The 21,981-nt window shown below is 41.9% G+C and overlaps 1 long non-coding RNA gene across 1 annotated transcript; it reads left to right on the top strand.

The window, feature by feature from the left end:
- Positions 1-74: 74 nt before the first annotated feature.
- On the top strand, positions 75-21,020 carry LOC127555050 (uncharacterized). Its single transcript, XR_007952144.1, has 2 exons — positions 75-307; positions 19,639-21,020. It is a non-coding gene; the product is annotated as an uncharacterized LOC127555050 (long non-coding RNA).
- The last annotated feature ends 961 nt before the right edge of the window (positions 21,021-21,981 follow it).

Genomic DNA, 21,981 nt, shown 5'->3' with positions numbered 1-21,981 from the left:
GCTCAGCCACATCCCCCTCCCTCCCTTTTCCCCTCCCCCGCCCTGAGAGCGCGCTGGGTCCTAGAGGGGGAGGCGTTCGGGGAAATGCGCGTGACTCTATTTCTCGGGGGGATAGCCAGAACTTGAATCATCTCTTTCTACTGGGGTGTGAGTTCATGCTGAGCTGCAGGCTTTGGGGGGAGGGAGGAAGAGGGGCGGTGGTGGAGGCCCGGAAAGGCAAGGAGATATAATTGAATATCAATAGAGGAAGCCTGCTTTGGAGTAAGAAGAAATGGGTCGGAGATCTATCTCGCCCCGGTTCTGTCTGGTAAGTACCATCGTAAACAAAGCACATTTTCTCAGCCTCAGTTTCCTTCTCTATACGGTGAAGTGTTGGGATGATCGTTAAGGTCTCTTCCAGGACTGGCATTCTGTGATTCTTACTGTGTTTACATCCCTCGGAAAGTCATTTCCAGTAACGTCTGATCTCCTTGCCGGTACTTCCACAAAATTCTCCATTTCCTGACTCTGTGTTTTCACGTCTGGGGTGTTCCTGACCTCCCTGACTTTTTTTAAGTTTCAGCTAAAATCTTTCCTTCCAGCAAGAAAACTTTTCGTGCTCCTCCTTAATGTCCATGCCTTCCTCTGCTTTCCAAGTTACTCTACATAACTAGGCAAATAGATGGACGGATTAATACATTAAGTATAGATCAAAGACGGATAGACATGTTGTTTGGTCATTTTGGATGCTTTTTTTGGAATTTTCTTGGGAAGGATACGGGAGCCGTTTGCCATTCCTTCTCCAGATCATTTTACAGATGAAATAACTGAGGCAAACAGAGTTAAGTGACTTACCTAGGATCACATAGTTTCTGAATATCTGAGAGTGAATTTGAATTCAAGTAGAGGAGAGAAGCTTCCTGACTCCAGGCCCAGCATTCTATTTACTTCACCACCTAGATATAAGTTGTTTGTATATAGCCATATTTGCATGTTGTCTCCTTCATTAAATTGTAAAGTCCCTAAAAGGCCGGAATTGCTTTTGCCTTCCTTTGAACCCGAAACACAATGGGGATACAGTTAAGTATCCACTTTACACAGCTTCTAGCACATAATTGGCATTTAATATATGCTTGCTAATTGACTTTCCCTTTCTGAACCTTAGTTTTTTCATCTGCACAAGAAAAGTCCTATCCACCTCAGATATTCTTTTCCTGTGGCAGAGAACAGAAAGGAATCCTTCACACTCATTTCCCTGAGTGCAGAGGATTGGATGTTTGCAGGAGCAGTTTGGGGAGTTTGGAAACTCCCAAAAATAGAATAGGAGGAGAAACACTAAGGGCAATTTCAAATGTGCTGTTTCAGATAGATAGATAATGTAAGGAAAGAAAGAAAGAGGGAAGGAAGGAAGGAAGGAAAGAAGGAAGGAAAGAAAGAAAGAGGGAGGGAGAAAGATTAGATAGAAAGATAGATACATGGATGCATAAATAGAAAGATAAACAGATATAGATAGATAGACAGAAAGAAAGATAGGTGAATGAGTGGATAGAAAGAAAGGAAGGAAGATAGAAAGATAGACCAGATATAGATGGATATGGATGGATGAATAGAAAGTAGATAGATATAGATAGCAAGATGGATAGATAGACAGATAGATAGATGGATGGATGGATAGATGGATAAATAGATCTCAAACTTTTTGAGGATTGTGTTTTTCTGAGATGGAAATGTCAGAAGAGGAAGGAAGCTTAGAGATCTTGTGGGTTCTAGCTACTCATTTTACATCTAGGGAAAATGAATGAAGCCCAGAGTGAGGAAGTAACTATCAAATTACTGAGCCAGGATTCAAAGTTGGTTCTTTTGACACAAAGTCTAGTATCCTTCACACTACAGACCTAGAAATTGAGAAATAGAACATAAAATGCCATGCAATTTACTCTAAAACCAATTACAGAAGCCAATACTGGAAGGTTTTCAGAGCAGGGAGAGATTAGTGTAGACTGGCCTAGTCAGGGAATGCTTCCCCAAAAAGGCTGCCAAGGAAAGGCAGAGCTGGCAGGAACCCCAAAATGCCATCCTACAATTCAACCTTTTTATTAAATTGACAAGGAAATTGAGGTCCATGGATGTTTAATGACTTGCCTAGGTGCACATGGAAAGCAAATATCAGCTTCTCTCTGACTCTAAACCAGGTTTGCCTCCTGGCAAACAAAATAGTTTACCTAACTATCTCACACTTTAATGTCTTATAAGATCCTTGGATACGGCTCTCAATCATAGAACAATAGGATTTCAAAGCTGAAAGGGATTTTTGAAGTCATTTGATCCAGTTCCCTGTACAATGCAGGAATCCCCTCTCCAACATGCCTAACAAGGATCCAGTCTCTACTTGAATACCTCCTGTTAAGAAAACTCATTACATTGGGAAATTAGCTGGATTTAAGATCTGATGATCTGACTTCAAATCTTGACTGATATTGAGGCCATACACAAGTTGCTTTCTTTTTCAGAACTTTTTTCTCCTCATTTATATAGCAGGGGGGTAGAGGAGTGGGGATGGGGGGGGGAAATAATTCTCTACTTCCCAGGATTATTGCAAATGTTAAAGATTTTATATATATACATATACATACACACACATATATAAAGACATTTATGTACACATGTATTATACAGGACATTATCTCCTGAGATAGCCCCTTACATTATACATCAGATCTAATTGACAAGTTTTTTTTTTCTTTTGAATTAAGATGGGTCTCCTGGCAATTTCTCAACTATTTTCTAGAGCTAATAGTTATATGTATTGGCTGATTCATTTAGACCGGAAGATATCCTTTAGGGACCTGCTATTAATTCACTTTTTTAGAGGACTTTGGGGCTTACTAGTAGCAAGAAGCTAACCCATTCTAGGCCTTTAATGTCTATAAGGTCCTTGAATACTGTTATTACCTAATAAAAATTTCTGAGGTCCAGGCAGTGCTCCCATGTCAGAGCTGAGGGTATCTATTCTACTCTACCCACCTAAAAAGAAGCATCAGACTTCAAGAAATAATGTTTTCTATCCCCTTGCCTTTGCACAAGATCTCATTTAAACTATTCAGGTACAGAAGTGTGTACTTTCATGAATCTGAGATCTCATTGACATAAGTAAACCTCCTGACCCTACAACATTATACCCTCCTCGCCTTCCTCATCCCATGTGATTTTTGTCCAAGTCTTCTTGGAAATGGAATGGGTCAGTTCAAAGCATAGAGGGGTAGGGTCTGCCCTTCATCTACATTTCTTGGTATCTAGTAGCTACCAATGGGGCATGGAAACTTCATTACCTGATACCTGATTCTAAAGTGTCCTTGATTCCATCTAGTGACATAGACCCTTCCCCTGACGCCCCGCTCCAAACTCCACCTTAGCAAACGGTCTTCCTTCCTGAGTTGCCGTCATGATACAATTCATGCCTTAGTTAACAGCTATTTGCTGATAGGGGCTCCTAAGCCCTCAACTGTGCTGCTCCCCAGCAATAAACCCAATGGCCTTTGCTAGACTTCCCTCTTAGAGCCTTTCCAGAAGAGCAAGACTTAAAAGCCCTCAAGAATAACAACTCTGCTACAACCTACAATCTCACCGACTGATCCTAAAGCCTTGGTTTCCAGACCTGCAGAAATGAGTAGCTCAATGATTGTTAAGAAGTTGATTGTTCTCCTCCTCTTCTTAACATGAAGCTTCTTCAGTCAATTGTACTGCTGGATTTATCTAATAGTTAAGAGATTTGCCTCTTTGCAAGGTTTAATTATAACCCCTACATCTACTGTCTGGATCAAACTAAACAAATCTATATGTCATTCTATGTCATATTTCTTCAAGAGCTTGAAGATAGCTATTCTGTCCCTTCTAAGTCCTCTCTGGGTTAAATATCCCCAGTTTCTTCAAGGTTCTTCAGAATTTTAATATAACCTAAATTCCTTGTTTTATCCTATTCTATTTATTTCCTTTTGTGACTCAGAACTCTGCTATGATCCTCTCCTGGTGGGGGGAGGGGGAGTATTATCAAAACAACCCTGAGAAGTAGATGTTATATTAGCAACCCATTTTACAGATGAAGAAACTGCGGCAGATTAAGTGACTTGCCTAGGGTCTTGCTAGTAAGTGTCTGAGGCTGAATTCGAACTCTATTCTTTCTGACTATGATTAAAGCCATAGATTTTAGTTTATGGCTCTCCCCAGGGATTTGTCAGTGGCCATTGGCAGCACAGTTGAGGGTTCAGGAAGCTCACCCCCCAATAACGAAAGCACAAGAGTTCTCTGACACAGCAAGTGCCTCTGCAGCTGTCTGGGTGGGAGCAGACTGCGTTACCTCACGGGGACCCCGAGTTATCTTTGATTCTTCCATTCCCTCTCAATTAACAGGATGACCCATAACTGCTTAAAAAACTCCTCACATCTGTCAGCTCTAGAGTGGGAGGGACCCCCAGGGGTAATCTTCTTCTTCGCACAGAGATATACTTAGTCTCTCAGAGAGAATTTGAAAGCAGACCCTCCCTCATTCATCCTCCCTCTGCAATAACCTGATTTCTAAGCCCGTAGTTACTACTTTAATGCCGTTTTTCATCAGGCAGCTAGGTGGTGCTCCAGTGCACAGAGGATTAGACTGGGAGTCAGAAAAAATCTGTGTTCAAATCCAGTTTCAGATATTCACGAGCTGTACGATGGGGAAATCACTTAAATTCTGTGCCTCAGTGTCTTCATCTGTAAAATGGGTATGCTAATAATAGCACCCATCTTCAAGTGTTGTGAGGATAAAATGCGAAAATTTTTGTAAAGTGCTTTACAAATTTTAAAATGCATATAAATGCTATTGCTACTTCTACTACCATTACCACCACCACTACTACTACCATCACTAATACTCAGGTCTAAATTACTAAAATAGCCTCCTAAGATGTCTTTCTGACTCCATTCCCTCCCCCTTCTAATCCATGTATTGTATAGTATCAGAAGAATCTTTTTTTTTTTTTTCCTGAGGCAATTGGGGTTAAGTGACTTGTCTGGGATTGGATTTGCACTCAGGTCCCCCTGACTTCAGGGCTGGTGCTCCAGCCACTTAGCTGTCCCAGAATACTCTTTTCTCATGTACAGATTAGGTCACTTCTTTGCTCAAAATTCTTTAGTAGCTTTCCACGCCTAATCAGAAGTTCAGTTTCCTCTGATGTTCAACAGTCTACTAGCGCTTTGCCTTTTCAGCCTTATTTCTTATGATTGTTTTCTGTGGGACATAGTACTTGTTTTTTTCATTTCCTTAATACATTTAATTATCAGGTATTTTTACTCCTTAGAGTTATGTGGGTAAGGTCTTATACCAGGTCTCTCCCAGATCATAAGGTCCCTGAGGGCAGTGGGAGCACAGTGCTTTACATGGAACAGGCAAATGTTGCTATAACAGGGCTGGACCCCTTTTTTACGGGCAGAGAAATAAACTATTCTGCAACTTTATGTGAGCCTCTTATCTTAGGATGCACACACATACTTTTGCAAAGTTATTTTATTTTCATTTATCTATTTATTCACTCATTTACTTATTCATCCATTTATTATTAGTCCGTTTTATCCTCACAGTGACTTTGAGAGATAGATGCTCCCTCCTTGCTTTCCACAATAAAGTAATTTTGCAAAAGTATTATGTAAATGGTGTTGTCAATAATAAAATTAAAAAGGCCATGCAAGTGAATAATCCTTGGGCTTTCTTCCTCCTTCTCATGATGGTTATAAGGAAAGCGCTTTGCAAAAGGTAAAGTGGTCCTGCTTGTTAGTCTTTCAGGAAACGCTCCTTGAGCAGCCAAAGTTGCAGTCTGGCTTCCTTTTGCGCCAAGGTCAGCACCTCCTCATTTTCTGCTTAACCTTTCTCTGAACATTTCCTGTGTGGGGGTCGTGCCCGCCACCCTCGAGCCTTCCAGACTCCAGATCTCCCCTGCTCCAGGGCGGGTCAGAGGATCACACATTTAGAGCTGGCGGGGGCCTCCAGGGTCATCGAGAAGACCCTCTCATTTTACAATGCAGCATTCTGCGGGGGATGTATGACTCCTGTCTCCCCAACAGTGCTGACCAGAAAGCTGGAGTAGAGAGGAAGGAAGGGGAGGCGAAAGGAGCCTCTCTCTCTGATTTGGGAATAAGAAAATCTGGGTTTGAATCCCAGACCCACCACTTACAGAGTGAGAGTTGCACTTGATCAGCATCCTCCTTATCAGCTGACCCCGCCACCCTCATTTCTTTTCATTGCCCTAGGTGCTCAGAAAATACCTGTTGAGTGAGTGATGGAATTTAAACCTGTCTCTTCTCAGCCCTCTGTCACTGACTTGCTGGGAGGCTTTGGCTAAGTTACTGCCCCAGTTTGAACCTGTTTCCCCTTCTGTAAAGCAAAGCTGACTACAAGACCTCTAAAGGTCCTTTCCAGCCCAAAGAGCCCACACTGATCTTTCCAGCCTGACAAAGTTCCATCCTTTTTTAGGGCACTTTCTCTGAATCTTCTCCCAGATTCAGGGATTCAGATCTGGAAAGGACCTACCAAAAATGTCAGAGCTCCCTCTCCTTCAAATTTCATTAATATGTGTTGAATTGAATGGAGCTAAATGGAACTAAAGCTAGAACAATGGATGCTAGGGTTAGTGGGATCCTTTAAAAACAGACATGAAGCACCAAGTCCAATCCTCCTCATTCCATAAATAGGAAACTGAGGTCTGAGAAGGGAAGTGAGTTCCGTAGTCAAACAGTGAGCTGGTCAAATCGGTCAGCCAGCATTTAGTAAATGCCTGCTAGGTACCTGGTGTTGTGCTGGGAACACAAAAAGTGCAAAAACAGAAACAAAAAAACCCAAACCCACTGGTCCTTTCCTGAACATGCTCACAATCTAGAGGCAAATATGGGACTGATCCGCATTTAGAAATGACAATAATTCTACTCCCACTATTCCCAGGAAATGAAAGTGAGCAGAGCTAGTGCCAAGAAGGCAGAGCACACTGAAAGGAGGCAGGAGGGAGGAAGACAGGGTGGTACAGGTGGAAGAGCCCTAAGGCTGGAAAAGCACCTGAGTTCAAACCTCTGCTCTCCCACTTACTTCCTCTGTGACCAATCAGGCAAATTATTTTATTTCTCTGGGCCTCAGTTTCCCCAACTGTTAAATGAGAGGATCAGGCTAAATGACCTCTCATTCTCTTCCAGCTCTAAATCCAAGATCCTCTGACCCCGAGATCCAGTACACTCAGAAAAGCCACGTGCCCTCCCTGGGCCTCAGTTTACACATCTGCTGAGCATGGGGTGTGGAAAAGACTTTTTCCTCCCGTGTGAAATGAAGGGCTTGGACTACATGAGGTTCCCTGCAGTCCTAAATCTTCTAACCCCATCCCCTGCCTCCCTCCTCGGGTTGTGGTTAGGGTCTGAGAAGAAAAAGGAGGAGAGAGTTCTTTTGAAATGTGAGCTCCCACTCCTCTTCATCTCAAGCTCTCTCAGCATGCCCAACTGGGGTAATCCCCTTCCCCACCCCCTTCCCTGCTCCTCAGGGGGCCTGTCAGTCAAGCCAGGTCTGGAATCCCCGGGTGCCCAGAGCTGACATGCAAAGTTCTTCCCCGGGCAGGTCCTGTCCTCATGGGCGAGCAATGCTGTGGTTAGCCGGGGCGTCGGGGTTTCGTATCACTCATCACACCCAAGGGGCTCCCCTACAGAATGAAACTGAACGAGCAATCAGGCGTGCTCAGCCAGCCCCGCAGCTGCTCCAAACTGCGTGGCTACAGCGAGCCCGAGGTCCATTCCCCTAATATCATGATTATGCTCTTGTGGAAATCCTGATAGATCGCAAATCAGAGTAAATCAGTTGCAAATAACCAGACTCTTTGTGATCTTGGTCAGATCACTCTCCAACTTTGAGATTTCTTTTCCTCTTCTCTCATGTGATTCAAACTAGGAGGGGGTGGGTGCAGAGATATTTTTTGCATCTTTTCCATTTTTAAATACTGTGGGACTTTTGCTTTGCCCTCCACATTCACACCCTGTGCTGAGACCAAAGGAAAGTCTTTATTACTATCAGGGAAGACCCTGGTCCCAAGGTGCAATCATCCTTGAGAGACTGTCTTGTGCACTCTATTTTCTCCCTGAGGGGATCCCTTCAGGCATGTAAGAACATGGTGGTAAGGGGACTGGGGAGAGCTGGGTTCAGATACTCATACTTGGGCTTCATATATCCCTCCCTACTGGACATATGTATCCCTTAGATTCTAAGATTCAGTGGTTCTCTAAGTATGGTCTAGAGAATCCTGGGCATCTCTGAAAGCCTTTTAGAGGGTCTATAAATTCAAAAATAGTTTTTATTTCCAATATGGCAAATGTCTATAAATATAATCCAGATAAACAAAAACGCTTTGGAGAGATCCTCAATAATTTTTAATAGGATAAAGATACTGAAAACAAAAGTTTGAGAACCACTGCCTTAGAAGGTAAATCACCTAATCTCATAGCTTATAAGATTTAGAGCTGTAAAGAACCTTGAAGAAAGATCACCTTGACTCGGAGCCTCAGAGGGCTAGGATATGTTATCTCCTTGGTGTAGTCAGCACTCTGACAAAAGCAATGTTATCATGGGAAAGACACACCATTGAGAGCCCGTAAAATGGAGATAACACCTGACTCTCCTCAAGGCTCAGCTGGAATCACTCTGCAGGAGGCAGCATCTTTAAGGGCCTTCCTCTTTGAGATGACCTACTCTGTCCGTATCTTGTTAGAACTGGATCCGTGTTGTCTACCACTATCAGAACGTGGATTCTATGAGGCTGGGAATGTTTTTTCCCTTTCTTTATATGCCCAGCCTGGCACAGCATAAGCACTTAATAAATTTTTATTGACTAACTGATTATCTCATAGAACTGAAGTGATGTGTGTGAAGAACTTTGAAAATCTTTAAATGTCGTGTCACGACCACCATCATGTATAGGTATCATGTGACAGAGCCAGCTCAAATCAGCTCCCAAGAGTGGATTGTTAAATTTTCACTGGGAACATTTATGGCTTGGAAATTGGCTTGTAGTACAAATCAGGGCTTGATTTATTATTGTGTTGATTGTCTAGACTTAAGAAAGTGATGGGGGATTAATAATGTAAATTTAGCTTAAAAGTGTGTTGTACATATTTTTTTGAAAATCAATTGTTAAACATTTACAAGCATATTCCCATATTATGGAAGGTATCCCTGGGTTCAGGCCTTACTTCTGACACTTATACTCTGGTTTTGTAAAAAGGAAGAAGTTGGACTTTTGCAGGGAGGTCCTTTCCAGCATAAAAGCTTTGATATTTGATTTCCATTGTCATATTGCTCCATCTAGTCCCCTCTCCTCATTTTATAGATGAGGAAATTCTAGCTTAGGGAATGCAAATATTTTCCCCAAGTTCATCTGAGGAGGAAGAGGCAAAGCTAGGTTTTTATTTCAAATCTTATTTTTTTTCTCCATTATGTCTCAAGCTGGAATCATCTTAGGGAGGGGAAATCTTCTCTACAGAGGAGAAGGAGGGGAAGAAGAATAAGCATTTATGTAGCAATTACTATGTACTAGGTACTGTGTTAAGTGTTTTATGAATATTATCTTATTTGATCTTCAGAACAACCCTTGAGGGTATTTTACCATTGAAGAAGAAACTGAGGCAGATAAAGGTGAAGTGACTTGCCCAGACTTAAAACAGTTAGTAAATCTCTGATTTTGGATTTCAACTTAGTTTTGTTTGTTGCTTTTGTTGTTATTCCCTTGTTTCAGTTATGTCCAACTCTTGATGATCCTATTTGGTGATTTTTGGAGAGGTTTACCATTTCCTTTTTGACCCCATTTTACAGATGAGAAAACTGAGACAAACAGGGTCAAGTGACTTGCACAGAGTCACACATCTAGTGTATGTCTGATGCTAGGTTTGAATTCAGATTTTCCTGTCTCCAGTCTTGTACCAACTAGCTAGCTCTACTGACACAAAGTAGACAATAAAAACTTGTCGATTGTCTTGTAAGCTATACTATACTAGTTCCTAGGTCTCCTGTTTTTAAAGATTTATTGAGTTTCTCTCCAGAGTCCTTGTAAGAAATGATATTAATAGCTGACACATTTATGATGCTTTACACAAATTATTTTCATATTTCTATGGTCTGGAGGCCAAGAATACCTGAATTGACATTCTATTGCTGTGTGACCCTAGGCAAGTTAATTGACCCCTCAGAGATCAATTCTTTGGGTAATTCTTTAAGATTATAATTTGCAGAGAAGGTGCCAACTTGTTTGACTAGAGGAAGTTTCTCCTTAACCAATGAAATCACAGTTTAATTCTTCTCCTCAAGGCTTATAGCAGTTTACAGATGTTACCTAATTTTCATAACAAACCCATCCAGTAGATGCTGTTATGATTCTGTTTTACAGATGAAAAGACTGAAGCTAAAGGGGACTAAGAGGATTCAAAATTGTGAAGCAGTATATATACCCTGACCCTTGGATTCCAAATCCAGAGTTCTCCCCTTGACATCCTGTCTCTTACCATCAAAAATACCTTCCCAGATTCCCTGGGACTGGAGTTGCTATTTGTCCTCTCATAATACTCATAGGACTTTTCTCATGCAAATATTAAGTTCTACTTTCAAATATCCTATGTGTCAATAATCAATAAACGTTTTTATTCAATTTGTACTCTGTTCAGGGAGCTAAGGATGTAGTGGATGGAGAGCCTTTTTTGGAGAACCTAAGTTCAAATCCAGCATCAGACAGACACCTTGTGATCCCTCTCTCCCTTCCCCCCCTGTTCCCCGACAAGTCATTTAACCAAGTTTGCCTCAGTTTCCTCATCTGTTAAATAAGCTGAAGAGGAAATGACAAACCACTGATATTTTTGCCAAGAAAATCCCAAATGGGGTCACAGAGAATTGGACATGACTGAAGCAAATCAATTATGTGCCAGGTGTGATGTAAAGAAAGACAGAACATGGTCTCTGCTCCCAAGGAACTTATGCTCTAACCCAACCAGCCTGTAAACTCCCTGAGAACAGGACTGAGCCACTTCCACGCCTATCTATAGTTTGCACACAGTCAGTATGAAGCACTAGCCATTGGAGAAGGAATGAATTGGGCTTTAAAGGATAGGGGAGATTGTTGGAGTGAAGCTAAGCTGGGAAGGAATTTAGGAGATAAAGGAATCTGCCAAGAGCATGGACCCATGACCAGGGGCAAGCTTGAGGGGAAGAATAAGGGTCCTTAATTTTGTCTTTAGATCCCACAGAGGGGGCTTTTCATAGGTCATTACATATTTACGGCTGGGAGGGACCTTGAAGGTCATCCCTCCTTCTCATTTTACTGATGAGGCTGAAGGAGATTGGATGATTTGCCCTGATTCACTCAGCTACTGAGTATTCCCGGCAGGATCTGATCCAGGGTTTACCTGACTTCCAGTCTGGGCTCTAACCACTGTACCATCTAGTTGCCTCTTAAATGTCCATTGTTTGAGTAATACTACATTTCACAAAGCTCTTTTGTCACAATAGCCTCATGATGGAAGCAGGGGGGAAGAGATAGCTCCCCATTTTTAAGATAAAAAACTTGAGGTTCAGAGAGTTATTGTCTTGCCTTTGAGCTCACTAAGAATCACCGATAGAGCTAGAATTGAAGGTCTAGACTTTGGTTAAAAAGCTGGTGTTCTTTCCACTTTGCCATTCATTTATGCTAGGAGGGAGAGAGGGAAAAAGGAAAGGAAGGAAGTAAGGGAGAGAAAAAGGAAGGAAGAGATAGAAGAAGGAAGAGAAGAAGGAAAGAAGGAAGAAATAGAAAAAGAAAGGGAGGGAGAGAGGAAGGAAGAGAGAAAGGGAGGAAGAAATGAAGGGAAGAAGAGAGGGAGGAAGAGAAGAAGGAATGAAAAACAAAGGAATGAATGCAATAAGGAAGGAAGGAAGAAGGAATGAAGAAAGAAGAAAAGAGAGGAAATAAACATTAAGCATCTACTATGTCAGGCACTATGCTAATTGCTTTACAAATTTTAACTCATTTAAACTTCAAGACTCCTCTGGGAGGATAGTGTTGGTTCCATTTCATGGTTAAGGTCTAGTGTCTGAGACCTGATTTTAAACTCAGTTCTTCCTGATTTCAGGCCCAGTACTCTACCCACTGAGCAAATTATTTGTTCTTTCTTCTGCTCAGTCTTTCTCCAAATGAGGGAATCAAAGTAGATTGTTTCCCAGGTCTGTGTCCTGGACCTTCACTCTCAAAAATCTGAATGGCCACCATCCAGGATTCTAGAGAGGCTATTCTGGTACTGCATGAAAAGTAGAGGTAGCTCTTTGCTCTGGAATCACAGTATTTCGGCATTAAATAAGTATGTGTTGGTTGAATGAGTACAATTCACTCCATCTTCACAGAATGTAGAGTTTTGAGGAAAAAGACATAGTCCTTGGGAGAAAGAATACAGTACAATGGTTCACATTTCATGGTTTTAGACCGAATAGGGTTTCTCAATGATAGTCTAATAATTGTTAAATGATGCTGTAAGCAGTAAATAATTCTCAATTATGTTACAAATATATTTTATAGAATTTTATTATATATAACATATTTTCCTTATATTAAGTGATAGACTATATTAATATTTTATTCTATGATATAGAATTTATATAATGTTAATAGTTTGCATAATTTCATATTTTTAACAATAGGGAAATATAATTTTATAAATTATAAATTTATAATTTTAATAACTGGGTCATGTAAATTTTAATTTGGAGCTTTGGGGTGCAAAAGTTACCATTGGATTTATTGCAAGCACTTAATAAATCTAAAAGAATATTATGCATAATATATTAAGTTACCCTGGAAGTTCACAAAACATTTCTTTTTGTGAACCTTTTTAAAAGAGATCCGAGAGACAAAAATCATCGGGGACCACTGACATATTGGAAAGGAATTTTATGAGAAGGGGTACTAGGAAATCTGGATTCCAGTCCTGGGTCTAACATTCATTTATGTGACTGATTATGGGCAAGTGACGTCATCATATCAACATATTTAAGGAGGAAATGAACCTTAGCAATTAATCTCTTCCAACTCTTTCCTTTTATTGTTGGGAAAACTGAGTCCTAGAGGCAAAAATGATTTGTTCAATGTTGCCCAGATAATGGACAATGAAGTCAAACTGGGATTCCAAGCTTGGCTTTCTCACTCCAAATTCACCAAACTCAAAACATTTCTAGGCTTTGGCTTCTTCCTTCCTTCCTTCTTTCCTTCTTTCCTTCCTTCCCTCTTTCTTTCCTTCCTTCCTTCCTTTCTTTCTTTCTTTCCTCAACAAGATAAGCAGGAGGGGAGGAGGAAAAGAGGAGGGGACTAGAAACTAAGTGATCTCCAAAGTTACTTCAGTTAGGTGATACAGTGGCTAGGGAGCCAGACCTGAAGTTAGGGAGACCTGAATTCAAATCTTACCTCAGATACTTACTAGAATATAATACTGGACAAATCACAATCTCTGCTTTTCTCCATTTCCTCATCTATAAAATGGGGGTAATAACAGTACCCACTTCCCAGGTTCTGAGGATAAAATGAGATCTTGTAAAGTACTTTGAAAATCTTAGAAGTACTATATAAATGCTAGTGTTATTTCAACTCTAACATTCTAGTTCTGTGTCCTAGAATTGTTTGTTCTAAAGATTGATATCCTCTGTTGTAAAGCTTTTTCTAGCTCTGACTTTCTATACTCTTTTAAAGTCCTTTCTAGCTCTCACATGTTCAAAAGTCTCTTTAAGTTCTGGAATCTTATGCTCTAGACCCTTTGTGACTCTAAGCCTCTCCATGAGTCTACTTTTCTGTTACTTTTAGGAATGTTCCCTCCATTTGATTCATAGCTTCTCTTCACATTAAGTAGAGAAAGGAGAATTACCCAGTCAGTCGTCACACCACTGAATATGAGACTTTAGGGATGGAGGCTCCAGGGGAATATCATGGACTTGGCTCCTTTTCAGCCCTGTGAAAATTCAGGAATTCCCAGGTAATCCCCTTGGGCTGAAAGAGATTTCCCAGAGCATCAGGAGCAGTAGATCCACCTCTGCTTTCCTGTACTCTTTAGGGGAGTGTTGAAACTTGAGGCACACAGGGACCAATGAATTATGCAGGGAATTAGGTTGGGCTAGTTACCTAAGCATCTTCTTTGCTCATACAGATTTACGCTTGGATGGCCCATGCTCCATTTGTCATGGCAAAGGACAGGATCAGGGAGTGTATGAGCACACATAATCTCAATTAGAAAGTAATGTAAAAGTCCAGTCTCTCTCTCTCTCTCTCTCTCTCTCTCTCTCTCTCTCTCTCTCTCTCTCTCTCTCTCTCTCTCTCTCTCTCTCTCTCTCTCTCTCTCTCTCTTCTCTCTCTCTCTCAGTGTGTCTTTTTTCAAACATGGTGATTTTCTTTATTCTGTCTTGCCTCAGTGACCAAGAAAAACAAGCATTTGACTAGGGATAGTCCATGCTTTTATATAGAGATATTTCTGCAAACCACAAATTCTGTGATCCAGGCATACTAGCTTACTTGTCGTTCACACACATAATGCTTCATTTCCTACCTCCATGTCTTTACCCTGGCTGTCCTCGAGTCAGGAATGCTTTGCCTCCTTCCCTTTGGTTCTTGGAATTTCTGCCTTCTTTCAAGACTGAGCTCTCAGTTCTTAGCTGCTACTGAGACCCAGTGAGGGAGGGAAAGGAAGAACAAGGTGTGTGTGTGTGTGTGTGTGTGTGTGTGATGGGGAGGGGGGTTGCTCATCTTCCATCAGAGGAAAGTGTTAGCAGACAAAATCATATCCAGGTGCTCATTTTGCATCCAGTAAGACCAAAGTGAGACCACTTTGCAGCCAGGTGAGCATCTATCAACATGGTTCTAATCCCCAGTGAGTGACACACTCCGAGACACAATGCCCACAATGCACAGAGATAGACTACATTGTGCATATAGTGCACATAACTGCAATACACATCACACATGCACATGACACATTTTTTTTCTATAATTTTCAGTCAGGTCCAAATACATGCACAAATGCTGATGTAATAGCAATGAGGTTTTGTGTGCATGTATATGCATGTTTAAGAACCATATACATACAATGCATGCATGTAGAACAGCTGATATTTGGTCACCTCACAAACTGAGGGACATTTCAGCCTGAGAGTCTAGACCTCTCACCTTACAGACAAAGAACCTGAGGCACAAAGGGATACGGTGATTTACCTAAGAAAATAATCACAGTAATAATGATAGCTAACATTAAAAAAGCACTTTCAAGTTTGCTAAGTACTTTAAGTATGTTCAATCCTTACAAGAACCCTAGGAGTTTGTTGCTTTTACCATCCCCGCAATTTACAGATGAGGAAACTGAAGCTGAGAATAGTTAAATGACTTGCCCGGGATCACACAGCCAGGAAGCAGGGTTTCTGACTTCCAGTCCGGTGCTCCATCCCTGGGCCACCCGCTGCAAGGTCATCTTCAACAGCGGCAGACCTCGCGCTTGAAATGAGGGCCACAGGCTCCGGGACTGGTCTGTGGTACCTTGCTGCTAGGCAAGCGCCCAGGCAGCACTTTGAGATTTGCAGAATCTTTACGTGTGGGATCTTGTGCACACAACATACATGTGGCCCAACAAACACATGTGTAAGACTGTCCTGTGGCAGCATATGCAATACACGTCAGACATGTGTACAGGCTAATCAATACACATGTGCACGCACCAAACAATCCATGCTTAGATAAGACGGGTATCTGTCATCCAACGAATGTACGTACGCAACCTTATACTCCAACCAACGCAGGCAGGCAGGTAGCAGTCTGCAGGCCAATCAGCACAACACAAACACGAGGAGCATCACCTGAAGTGCACAACCTTATATAAAGCAACGGATTTGGAGTCGAAGGTCCCGCGTCCAGATCCGAACTCTGTCACTCATTTCCTCGGTGACTTTTGGACAAGCTCACTGCTTTCTCCATCCCGCACCCAAACCCTAGTTCCCTTCTCTGTTAAATAAGGGGCTTTTGGACCACCTTCCTGCCGGGTCTGAACACAGCGATCTGTCCCACCCGTACACAGTGCGTGCACACCCACGCGGCATCCACGCGCTCTCCCACGCACTCACACACCGCGCATCTCACGTCCTCCGACATTCGTGCCGGATGGGGAGCATGTGGGGATCGCCTTCTCCGATCTGCTCGTGAAGGAAAGCAGCCCCCCACCCCCCAATGCTATGGGACTTTCACGGCGGGGCAGATGCTCCTTCCATCTGAGGGGGAGAAGATTCCTGTCCTCTCGAGTCTAGGTCTAATTTCCATCCGTCCCCAGGCTTCAGGAGCTATTCGAACTTTCCTCACTCAAAATTTAGATCAAAAGGATCACGCAGTGAGATAGTAGGAGAGCTGGCACTGGGACCCACCCGGCTCTTCAACAAAGGTGACTCTCAAAGGGAGAGCTCCTCATTCTCCGCCTCTTTCCCGTTTATCCGCCTAACTATCCTCGGCTGTGTTTCCCCACCTCTCCCCCCAGCCTCAGAGAACGAGGTTACCTCTAGATTCGTGCCAGGGGTGGGACTGAGTCAAAAGTTTGCCACAAACTGGGATCATATTTAGAGCTGGAAAGGGCCTGCTTTCATTCGTTTTTACAGGTGAAGAAACTGAGGCTCAGATACTTAGTAAGCAGCAGGCTTGAGTTTTCAATCTACATTTTTGGCCTCCGGATCCTTCCCTTTCTTCTGCTTCACAGCTCATCCTCCCCCTTCCTCCATCCCCCCCAACACCATTGGGTTTACCTAACCTCAAACCACTCCGTGCATTCACTGCAGCCCAAGCCTCGGGGCACTGAGCTCGCCTTCAAAAAATGCTTGCTGTTTTTATCTAGCTCACACTTTTTTTTCTTCCTTTGGGTCATAAGGGTATTTTTGGTTTGAGGGAGGCGGTCGGTAGAGTGGTACGAACCCTGGGCTTAGATCCAGGACGTCTGGATCTGAGCTCTAACTCTCACCCAGACACTTCCTAATTGGGTGACCTTGGGCGAGTAACTTTCGCTATCCTGTGGTCCACTCTCAACCAGGCAAGAAAGTCATAGTACAACGCTCTCCCTCTCCGGAGTAGTGAGGAAAAGGCTCTGCTAACCTTACATTTTACAAAGCTAAAGCGAATGGGAACTCGCACACCCCAGCCGTCCGTAGTGAACCAGTCTTTAGGAGAGAGGCTGTCCGCGGATAAACCGCACCCAAATAATTTAGAATGGCTTGTTTCTTTTTCACCCTACCCCCAACACGCAATGAAGTCTATATTCTTCAGCCTCGAGCAAAAGAAGACTTAAAAATGACCAATCCCCTCCTCAGGCTCCTGTCCCCTCGACCTCCACGATCCTCTCCTCAATGGCCTCTTGACATACCTTGACAGGGACTCGTCTTGGGAGAGACTGGGAAATAGGGCTTAGAGCGCGGCTCGGAGGAGATGAAGGGCAAAGGGTGCGGGCATAGCTTCAGGCTCCCTGGCACAGGGCACAGCAGGGCAGCCTACTAGGGCACCAGGAGAGCACCCGAGGCGTTTTGCTAATTTCTCATTGACACCTCCTCCCTTCCCCTCACCACCACACACCTCGCTTCCTTCCTTCCTTCCTTCCTTCCTCTCTAACTTTTCTCCTCTCCCTTCAAAGCCGCCTCTTTTTTTGTCACTTTCCATTCTTTCCTTTTTTATTCCCCTCGCTTTTTCTACCCCCACCTCTTTTCTCTGTCGTTTATATATCTAACTCTCCCTTTCTGTCTCCCCGTCACTTTCTCTCTGTCTGTCTCTGTCTCTGCTCTGTCTCTGTCTCTCTCTCTCTCTCTCTCTCTCTCTCTCTCTCTGTGTGTGTGTGTGTGTGTGTGTGTGTGTGTGTGTGTGTGTGTGTGTGTGTTTGGAGAGTCCTAGGCTTAGAAAATGGACAGTCACTTTGTGAGTGTCTTTCTCTGGCTGGCCTCCATCTAGGATTCTATGTGTCCTCTAGCTCATCACTCAAACTCTGTTCTAAACCTGCCTGTGCCCCTGGCATCTCCCTTCTTTTTCTTTCTTTCTTTCTTTCTTTCTTTCTTTCTTTCTTTCTTTCTTTCTTTCTTTCTTTCTTTCTTTCTTTCTTTCTTTCTTTCTTTCTTTCTTTCTTTCTTTCTTTCTTTCTTTCTTTCTTTCTTTCTTTTGACATACAAATCTGGGTATGTTTATTAAATAAAAGAAAAATGTTATCATTGTATAATTTCAGCCTTTCTTTCTTTCTTTCTTTCTTTTGGCATCTCCCTTCTGTGACACCTGTCACCATATACTGATTCCTCTGATGTGTCCTGGTCACATCCTACCTGATGCCCTCTCCTCCCTGGACAGGAGTTGCCTCTTCTACTTGCCTTTGTCCAGGGAAAGCAGGTGTCAGAGGTTCTGGGTTTGCCAGCCTAAAGACAAAGAGTAGATATCAGGAGTCAAAACCGAAGGACCCCAAAGGCATCTGTCCTGTTCATGAGGGACCAAGAATTAGAACTACTGAGAAAGATGAAAAGAAAAGCTGAGAAAATCAGGGCTTCTAGTCCCTACTTCTGAGCCCGCCACAAGCAAACTGGGATAGTCATTTCTGTTCTCTGAAGCACACCTCACTTGGTAAAAGAAGAGAATTATATCTGCCCTGTCTACACCACAAAGTGTGAAGAGAATGAAGTTAGATCAAAGAAACCTTTAAAACAACAGAAAATCTTCTTAGATGACTTTGTAAAGTGTAAAGTACTTTGAAAACAGAAGGTACTAACTATAAAATGCTTTGCTGATTAGGGAGCCCTGTGTAAATTGTGAAGGTGACTGAGAAATTATAAAGGTGTTAGAAATGATAAAAAGGGTTTTTTAAACTACAAACTGTGTTAACTGTTAAGTATTTTAGGGATTAGGGGATTAGGATCATTGCTATCCAAGCTGGGAGGGACATTGAGTCCAGCCCCCTAGTTTTACGGAGACACCGGAGGAGGAAAATGACTTTTCCAAATCACCTAGGTATATAACAAAGCACCAGAGCCAGTATTCAAATTTAAGTTTTCCAACTCCAAATGCAGTATTCTTTCTACCCATTGGAATGACCATTCATTCATTCAAAAAATATTTTTGAACACCTTTTCTAGGAAATATCCATACTCTTCTGAATGGGACAATAGGATTCTCCCTTATAAGCAAGGTTTTAACTTGCTTCCCTGGCATATCACCCCGTGCCTGAACTTCACTAATAGGTACTAGTTTGGATAGGATTATATTGGATTGCTTAAACAACATCCCTATCCTCAGGGAACTCACTCAGAAGCTCTCAGTTCATTGCTTAGCCCAGGAAAAATGCTGTGATTGATGATTTCCTGAAGATGAAGCCAGTGGGGTGACATTAAGCAAATTTTCCTTTTCATTGGAACCTACCTTTCTCCTTCTTAAAATGAGAGGATTGGACTAGAAAAATCTCTCTTTTGTGTTTTTTTTAATTTTTAAATAAATGTTTGTAATTGGCTTAATGGCTGTGGAAGACTTATTCTGACAATTGAATCTAGTTATGTCTCTGCATTATCATAATGTGTGTATCTCACTAAAGAGTATCATTATTCTTTTTTTTTTTTTGGACTAGAAAATCTCAAAGGCCTATGAGCTTGAAAACCTATGATTCTATGAACAAGATGTCAAGGAGAAGAAGAGAAGAGAGGAGAGCAGAGAAGAAGAAAGAAGAGGAGAAGAAAGGAGAGAAGGGGAGGGGAGACTAGAAGAGAATCAAGGGAAGGGATAATTTTGGTAGAAAACCAAATTGGGGAGTCATCTATAGCAGATGAGTGGAAGTTTGGAGAGTCCTAGGCTTAGAAAATGGACAGTTGTGGTCACTGGGTAGGGGGTTTGGAAAATATGAATGAAATAAATGAATAATTGAATGAATAAATGAAAAAGCAATTATTAAGTATTTACTATATGCCAAAATCTTCTAAGCATATGCAAACAGAATAAAGTAGATAGTTCTTGTTTTCAAGGAGCTCACAGTCTACTCGGAGAAAACAACATATTAAAGAAAATTCAGCTTTGAGGAATATTGAAAAGCCCCAAAGTTCGTAGGTTAAGACAGTAAGTCAGAAGACAAGGGAGGAAGGGGAGAATGTAGAGCACAGGGACAAGGAAATAGTAAGGTTACTATCTCCTTGTAAGGTCTAGTGATCCTCCATCTCTTAGATGAGTTGATGATTTCCATAGCATCTGTTGCATGTATAGTCAAAGCCATATGAGTTCTGATGAAAAGAACAGAAGACTAGATTCCAGTAGAGCCTTTCTTTATATCCCTAGCACTTAACACATCGCACATTGTGTTGCCTGGCACATTGCAGGCTCTTAAAAATGCTTATTGATGGATGCCCATCATCAGTTGGAGAATGGCTGAATAAATTGTGGTATATGAATGTTATGTGATATTATTGTTCTGTAAGGAATGACCAGCAGGATGAATACAGAGTGACTTGGAGAGACTACATGAACTGATGCTGAATGAAATGAGCAAGACCAGGAGATCATTCTACATGGCAACAACAAGACTATATATACAATGATCAATTCTGATGGACGTGGCCCTCTTCAACAATGAGATGATTCAAACCAACTACAATAGTTCAGTGATGAAGAAAGCCATCTACACCCAAAGAGAGGACTGTGGAAACTGAGTGTGGAGCACAGCATAGCATTCTCACTCTCTCTGTTGTTCTTTGCTTGTACTTTTTCTTTCTCAGTTTTTTTTTCCTCCTTGATCTGATTTTTCTTGTGCAGCAAGATAACTGTATAAATATGTATACATATATTGGAGTTAACATACATTTTTACATATTTAACATGTATTGGACTACCTGCCATCTAGGGGAAGGGGTGGGAGGAAGAAGGGGATAGTATGGAAAAGAAGGCTTTGCAAGGGTCAATATTGAAAAATTACCCACACTTATGTTTTGTAAATAAAAAGCTTTAATTAAAAAATAGAAAATGCTTATTGACTGAGTGATTTGTCTTGGCTCCAATATTTAATCATAAATTCATGGACAAATCATTTTCCTTTTCAGTGTCTCATTTTCCTCATGTATAAATAAGGTTGGTTGCAAGTATTTATCTCACAGGGCTATTTTGAGAAATATATATATTGTAATGTACAAGTGCTATATAAAGGACACTTGAACTAATGGATGAATGAATGAAAAATAATGTATTATTGCTTACTATGTGCCAAGCACTTTGGTAAGAATTGAGGGCACAAATAGAGAAATAAAGACCAAATCCCTGCTTTTATGAGACTTACTCTTAATTAGGTGAGATAATACATTTAAGAATTCAGCTGCAGGACAGATGTAAGCTCTGGAAGCCCTTAAGAATGGCCAGGAGTCAGGCAGATCATAAGACTTAGGGGTCCTTAGAGTGTATCCAAAGATCAGATCAAAGTGCTACTCATCTGGGAAGGTATGGAAGGAAGGGCAGATGGTGAGGACTGGTGGTCCTCCATCTCATGCAGAGGATTATAGTTAGTGACTACCAGAACATACAGATGTTGTGAGTCACCATGTTGTTTTTCCCATCTAGATGTTTCTGCTTTAATCTAGGGGTTGGAAAGATGGCCCTGCTAGCTTTTTCCTCTCAGCAGAAAGATGGGGAAAGGGTGGCTCAAGGCCCTAGGTGAGTGAAAGGGAAGGCAATGGAGGCATCCTGCTGACTTTTCCCTTTCCCTCAACCCCTCTTCTGTGGATTACTCTCATTTTCCAGACCCTGGGCCACTAGTTGAGGATGCCCTTCCCCTCAACGTTGCATCTCCCTTCCCCACTGCACCTCACCACCACTATCATCATCTTGGACCTGTCACTGAATCATGTGATTCCACTGTGAACTTTAATAACCTCTGTAAACATTTTTGTGGCTGTTCAGCCATTTCATTTGTATTTGAGTTTCTGTATCTCCAACT

The sequence above is a fragment of the Antechinus flavipes genome, chromosome 3, assembly GCF_016432865.1.
Source record: "Antechinus flavipes isolate AdamAnt ecotype Samford, QLD, Australia chromosome 3, AdamAnt_v2, whole genome shotgun sequence".
In the NCBI taxonomy this organism is placed as follows: Eukaryota; Metazoa; Chordata; class Mammalia; order Dasyuromorphia; family Dasyuridae; genus Antechinus; species Antechinus flavipes.
This window is presented reverse-complemented; position numbering and strand designations above follow the sequence as displayed.